The sequence below is a fragment of the Solanum tuberosum genome, unplaced genomic scaffold, assembly GCF_000226075.1.
Source record: "Solanum tuberosum cultivar DM 1-3 516 R44 unplaced genomic scaffold, SolTub_3.0 scf00522, whole genome shotgun sequence".
Classification (NCBI taxonomy): Eukaryota; Viridiplantae; Streptophyta; class Magnoliopsida; order Solanales; family Solanaceae; genus Solanum; species Solanum tuberosum.
Window position 1 is genome coordinate 193,601 of NW_006239440.1, and position 8,153 is coordinate 201,753.

Below are 8,153 nucleotides of genomic sequence, written 5' to 3' on the forward strand. Positions count from 1 at the left end.
ATCCAACCATGCAGCTGGAATTTTCTCAAGGAAATATATATTAAATGCATTTTGAATTTTTCTAAAACAATTGATTTCACACTCAAATCAATTTGACGATTTATTACATCCTTAACCTGATTTAATGTGATATTAGTTTTTCTTTGTCTTCTCCATCATTGATAAATCAAAGACAAAAGAGATATCTAAAAAGAGCAAACAAAGAATAGCAAGATAGTTATGGAGTATAGAAGTTGCTGGCGATGGAAGGTCGCTAGCAAATGAAAAAAATAATATCAATAAAGTTGCTAAAATTCTTCAAATTTTTTTATGATTAAGATTAAAAATTAAGCATTTCATTGGTATTCTTTGTGTATGAAAATTAAGTTTGTTATTGTTGTCTTGGGATTGAAATGTCATTGTGGGGGTCGTAGATGGTGCTCTAACGAGAATAGAATAGACAAAGAGAAAGTAATCGTCTATCCATAGATATCAAAGGGTTTTAAGTAGGAGTCGTTGTCTTCCTCGATGAATTTTTTGGGTAGTCTTTTTAGTTGGATTTTTTTGTCGAGTTTGAGTAGAAAAATCATGTACTTTTCGATGGAAAACATCATCTTCTTTACTCCTTTTAATTTCTTGTTAAATATTTTTTGTAGGCATAATTGGTGCGATTTTCACAATTTGAATTTTATTATTGCAAAGTAAAAATTCGCTCCGGACTTATATATTACACTTAATATTTCTTCCACTCACACTCTAGCAACTCTCTTATTTTTTACTCGCTTATTATTTGCTTTTTTGTCTACTACTCAAATGTAATGACATTCCTCGTCGTTATGGTTGAGCTTTTAGTGAAAGAAAATAAGTGAGAGAGCTTTCGATTTAGTGAAAAAATTCAGGCTAGGCTGACTCGGACAAATCTGAGCAATGTGAGGTCCAAGGAAATCTGGGCCGGGGAAAGGATTGGGTGGGATGTCTAACTAGAGTTTATTTTCCTTGTTGCTAAGATGTTAAGGAGTCTGTGGGACTTTTCGAAAGTGAATTCGGGTGACTAGAACTCACGATATCGAACTTGGCGTAAAGGGGTTTGTTTGAAACGTTAAGGATTAAAGGTGTGTTGCAAAATACACTAATTTGGGAAGATTTGTTATAGTTGGAGGTGTCGCTACAGTGACACAGCTATAGCGGGATTGGGCCGCTATAGCGGGGTTGGTTGCTATAAATGCAAAAAATTCCTCAAACCGTCCATTATCATCCAAGAACAATTTGAGGAAATGCAAAGGCGACCTAGGACAGTTTTCACCTACTTTTCATCAAAATCATCTGTAAAAGTAAGGAAACGACTACCCTAACTTATTACTTTGATTCTTGGGCATTAGAATGCATGATAATGACTTTAGGGGAGGGTTTGGTTTGATTTAATGACGGAAAAACTCATGTTTGGACGGATTATCATGAAATTGGCCTGGGGTTTGGGATTGTGATATAATCCTGGTGTATTTAGGCCATTTGGGGGTCTGATTTCGTGATATATTGATTGTTTTAGAGTTGGGCTTCATGACAAGGAAAAGACTCAGGTTAAGTAGAGCATTCTGGGCATGGTTCGAGATAGGTGATGGTTGAATTATTTCGCCTTTACGTCATATATGCATGATTAATTGTTTCACTAATAATACTTGTACAATATGTGGTTAAAGAATTGGAAAGGGATAGATTTGAAATGATAATTGTTGTACACATATGTAATGAACTTGTCTTATTTACAAGTGATTACACGAGTGATTGTATTTATTATGAATGTGATTGTGTGTTGTATTTTTATCAGTTGTCTCTCGTACCACACATAGTACATATTAACGGTTGGCTCGGGTACCACACCCGATACATAGTATCTCTTGGTTGGATGGGGTACCACACTCTGATTGATTGGTCCGGGTACCACATCTGGTATGGAATATCTTATTGATTGGCTCGATTACCATGTCAGGTACATATTTCATATCGGTTGGCTTGGGTACCACATTCGGTACATGTGATTGTTTTGTGTGTGGGTTCCATGAGTGAATTGGGTTTTATTTGTTGTAATGTTATTGCATATTTGTTGTGGCTATATTTGCATATTGTCTTATTTTACTAAGTTTTGGTTTTCTATTTATATGTGGAGGTCGATGATCCTACCAGGACACTATGGATTTTGTGTACTGATACTGCACTTGCTCTTTCTTTATTGAGTTCATGACATATTTCGGTGATTGCTATGCGACCTCAACTATGAGTCCAACGTTTTTCGAATTCAAAGGTGAGCTGCTTTTTCTGAACTGTTATGAGTTCCTCTTTTCTCTCTAGTCCATTTTTCGGAGTTAGACTTTAGTTGTTCGGGATTGCATCCACATATTCTAGACAACATAGATATTTTGATACACAATTTTCATATTCTAATAGGGTTATTTCCTCAAATGTTTGATGGATTTTGTTTTGAGATGTGACTTCGTGATTCAATTTATGAAAACTATTTCCTTTTGTTGTTTAGTGAATTACATGTTAGTAGATTATTGGTTCTCCCACCGGGGGTTTAGTGTGGGTGCCTCTATTACGATAGGTTGGGTCATGACATCAAATGACCACCTCAATTTATAGGTTGTTATGGAAGAATCTAGTGGAGGGTATTTAATACTCTACTCTAAAATATTCATCCAACTACTTAACAAGAACTACTTTTTTAAAAAATATTTTTAAACTTAACTCTTTAGAACATTTATTCTAGAGATCTTCCTTCATATTTTTACAACTTTCAAATACTCTAGATACTTTTTAAGCATATCTTAGATATTAAATGAGTTAGTTATAAATTCTTAACAATTCTCTTCAACACCAATTTAATTCGTTCTTTGTCGTTATTTTGAGTTTTGATGTTCAGACACTTTGTGAATCTATTCCTGTGTCAACTTTCTCCACTCACTACTCTTTAAAGTTTCTTCAAGAATAGTAGCCTATTGACCACTTTTGTCAATGTTGCATTTATATATTTAATGTTTATGTGTTTCAATCTTGTAGATCTTCTGAGTTTTGATTTTGGTGCTTTTTGAACTTCTTCTTGCAATACATTTGGAGTTTATGTCATAATCTGGATCTGCCGTAAGTGGCATCTACACTAACTCCCGAAAGGAGAACCAGTTAATTACTCACACACAGTTTACTAAGCGGTCAAAAGTAAGAAATTTCAAAGATTTTAAATCAATCTTTCAATAAATAAAAACAAGTTGAGATAAACAACCATAAGCGTCAAATAATGCGTAAGTAACTCTCCTAGAAACTGAAAGTCGTAGTACCAAAATTCTAACTATCCAGAATGACGGGGATGTAACCCCAAAACTAAAGAAACATAAGTCTAAAGAGTCAGTCTAAAGGGTCTACTAAGAAGATCAGAGGGATCCATGGCAGTCCGAAAAAAGTAGCTCATCCCTAAATTCAGATATTGCACGTCTCACAGTTGATGTCTCAAACCAGCCACCTCAATATACATGTATCCAAAAAAGAAAGAACAAACAGTATCAGTACACAATCACAGTATACTGTTAGGATCATCGGCTAGTTACGTTCCATAATAAGAAATATGAACCAGGCAATCACAACTTAGAAACAAACAATATACAATTGCAACACAAGTACAACAACAACTTGAACTCCCAATGCTTACCATGAACCATTATAAACAATAAACATGGGTAATCACAACATAATAAGTCAATCTAATTCTCTCATGGAGTCCACATGCAAACAGTAGTGTATTGCATGTGATACTTGATCCACTCTTGTTAGTCTCATTAGTATGTACCGGCGTGGTACCCAATCTCATTATTAGTATGTACCGTCATGGTAATCGATCCAATCATCAAACACACATCACAATTACAATCACAATGAATAACAACCACACTTGTATCCTCAACTAAACACATTTATGGCTTGCGATAAACAACATTCAACATTTTAAATCATGTATTTTCTTTTTTTCCTAATCATATACCATGCATGCAATACTAACAAAGCAATCGAAAAACACATATAACATATATGAAAAATAAAAAAATCATCACCTAGCTCGAACAAGCCTTGGAAACTCAACAAAACGTGAGTTTTCCCCTTATTATGAATTTCAGCTTGTTCTTAGTGAACAATAACAAAATAACACAATTAATGAATAATGGACTAACCATACCCATATTATCACCAAATCCTAAACCCATTGCCATTCTCACGCCACCCAAACTAGGGTTTTCCACCATTGATTCTAAGGTCCAAGAAGCAAATAATACGTTAGGAGAGTAATGAAATTATCTTTATCAAAGAATTTGATGGAAAACTGTAGAAAATGTCCTAAGTCACCCTTTCTCTTCACCAAAAATGAGTTTGCAGAATAATGAGCAGTTTTGAGACTTTTCTACATAAATTCTTGACTTGTCCCGCTATAACGGTCCAACTCGCGACTCCACCATTGCGGGTCCACCCGCTATAGCGGGATTGCATGGGACAGAAACTCAAAATTCTCCTGAAAGTCCTAATTTTGCAACATACCTTCGAACCTTCACGTTGTAAACTAATCATTCACGCCAAGTCTGATTTCAAGAGTTCTGCTTACCCAAATTCACTTCTGAAAAGCCTTATGAATTCCTTAATGAAATGATAATAATCATATTTAAAATTACGGTATATAAATGATTTCTTAGTATTTTATATAATAACTTACTTCTATAAATGGTTTGATGGGATGGGTTAGGTTAGATTACAAATTGGTTCTCCCACTGAAGGGTTAATGTGGGTGCCACTCATGGGGGTTAGGGTTGTGACACATATGTGGTATATGATTAATATAGTTTCATCTCAATTAAAAAAAATTCTCAATATAATTCTTTACCCAACTCAACCAACAATAATACCCCAAAAGTTTCTAAGCCCAGATCAAAGTTTGAAAATCATAAAGAATTGAAATGTTGCAGAAAATGGATTTGTATAGATTCATTAACCGATCGTGAAAGGAACCATGGTCCATTCATAGGTCGTAAAGGGATCCATAAACAAGAACTCAAGAATTGTAAATTTGGAGGTGAGTTTCATAGGTGAGTTCACGGGCCATCCATTGGTCTGTGAACCAAACCCCCCAAAACACAGAATCGCGTCATTTTTGGGAACTTGTATGGCATATGAAGTGCTATACGGTCCATAGAAGCACACATATAAATTGTCCCATAGAATTCAGGACTCCTTTCGTTCACGTGCACCTTCAGGGATGTGAAGGGTTGTACGGTCCATGGAGGGCTTCTGTGAATAAGCCTGCCAATTGTCAAGTCACGATTATTACTGTGTTTTTCACTTTTTTAATTCTTTTACTATGTCGTTTTGATCAATTATAAGTGGGATTAAGTGTTTTCAAAGATCCTAATCTCCTCATCTCTCATAACTTCTTTAAATTAGATTTCTTTTTTCTAAAGTCTTCCCTCAATCAAGAATTAAGGTTCCAAGCTTCAAGTCTTCATTCCAAGAATCAATCCAAGATTTCTACTCCATATAAGTGGAAATTTCATCAATAGGTATCCCTTCACCCATGGAGTCCCAAATAAACCTCAAAATTTCAATTTTATGATTCCTACAAGTTATAATTTTCTATGATCTTCATGGATTTTCAATGTAAATAAGTTTTTCTCATGATTTCACCTAAATTGCATTGTTTTACTTATGAGTTCCATATTTCTAATGATGATTTCATGAACAAGTATGCAAGTATTTTTATGATCAGAATTATGTTAATTTCATATGCATGTCTCAGATTATTAGATTTTCATGACTTATGATGTTTTCGAATAAAGTATCTTTCACATTGTTTTACAGATATCATGATATGTATGATGATTTCGAATAAAGTATTCCTCAGTATGATTTCAGTTATCATCATTCAGGAGTTAGTTAGTATGTAGTAGTTATCGATATGATTCAGTATTACAAGATTATTACTGTTTTCATATTATGCATGTTTCCGTTGGGAGTATACTTAGCACCGAGTGGTCTTGCGGGGTGAAGATTTTTGTTCAGCGTTCGTGGGCCTTTAATAACAATTCCTAAGTCTCAAAACTACGTGTCACCATAGAATTTTGTCTCAGATAGACATTAGCTAGTGGATCCACCTTAGCTCAATTATCAGGTCCTTATGGTGGCAAGTATTGGACACTCTCTTTTCAGTGTGAGAGAAATACACTGAACTCTATGTTATATTTCACATGATTTATTTCAGTTATTAGTTTCTCCCACAATACGATATGATTTTTTAGAATTTTCATGGCCTTGTACTTGTGTATTTTAGTTCAGTATGACTCAACTTCATGTTAGTTTACTTGATCATTGCATCAACATGATTTACAGATTCAATATATTAAGATATCATGTTTATTATGCATCTTCCTCATACTCAGTATATTTAAGCACTGACCGCATGCTTTCTGCCTATTTGTTTGATAATGTATAGGTTCATGCGTTCATCATTCGGGTCGTGGTTAGTATGATTGTGAGTAACGCTGCAATACCTTGATGCATCCTCATTCTTCGAGGACGACCTTTATCATTTGATTTTTGGTATTTCACTCACAGTTTCAGACAATTATAGTCAGCTAGGGGTTTGTCCTAGCCACTTATATTAGTAGATACTTTTCACATAGTTAGTTAAAATTCCGTCAGATTATGTTGTCTTTAAGATATTATCTATTTCAATATTATGGGTTCTATCTAGATATTTCAGTTTTAGCATTCACGTATATGTTCTAGTTTTCTATTGATTTTTCTAATCTTAGTGTTATGACATGTCATGAGGTTAACTTGGGATCACTTGTGGCTCTAAGCACCGTGTCACATCTAGAGAGTAGTCTTGGAGCGCGACACTAAACCAATAAACATATTCATGTTACTCTTGCGTTCATGACTAACATTTTTTTTGCTTATCTTGGCTCAATTTATATTTTGCCTATTTTCGCTCAATTTACATTTCACTTATTTTCGCTCAATATATTCACCTAGGCGCTACATAGGGGTGAACAAAATCGAACCAAATATTGCACCAAACCGCAAATCAAGTCTAATCGAGAAATAAACTCGACTAGTGGTTAGGTGTGACTTGATTTGGTATTGAAGAAAAAAATCTGACTATATTGGGTTGGTTTGATTTTAACTTTAAAATGTCAATCCGAGATCAAACCAACCCAACATCATATATATATTTTTTTAAAAGTATTTTATACATAAAAGTATTTACTTTGATATAATTTATTAATATTTCTTATACTTTTTCATAATTTTTATCTTTTAACATATTATTTCAAGTTTGACTTATAAAAATCAAATCAATACTATTGCTAACACAAAAATTAACTCAAATACTATGAATGACAATAATGTTGAATGTTTGTTCTTTAATGATATATTGGTTTAAACTTATTTTAGTGTGATTTATACTTTAAAATTATGGATATTTTCATTTTGACTTATTTATTTGCAATATTTATTTTATGTGATTTCATTATTATTTTGTTGAATATTTTAGTATCATTACTCATATCATATTTTGTGTTATTTCTTTCGTAAGAAACACCTTAGATAATTATAGTTTGGTAAGACTAAAGGAATATTTGAAACAGAAGATAATTATACGTTTGTATGAATACTTTAATTTAATGGGGAAAAAAATGCGAGGTTGAAAAATCGGAATTTATTAGTTTGGTTTGATTTATAAATTTAAAAATCTGATATGAATAGTTTGGTTTGGTATTTAAAAAATCCGAACCAACCCAATCCATGTACACTCCTGGCACTACATAAGCCATAGATATTTTTAAAAATATTCGGGAAAATTTGACAAATATAGGGTGTGTTTGGTATGAAGGAAAATGTTTTCTTGGAAAACAAGTGGATTTCTAACTTATTTTCTCATGTTTGGTTGGTGAGTAGAGAAAATATTTTTTAATGTTTGGTTGGTGAATGAAACATATTTTTCAGAAAATAACTTTTATTTTTGGCTTGAGACTAAAAATTACTCGTTAGATAAATAATTTTTTATCCAAAAATCAACCCCGATAAATGATCTAGGACCCGATCCCGACACCCAAACTAGGACAAGACCCCGATGACCGTTC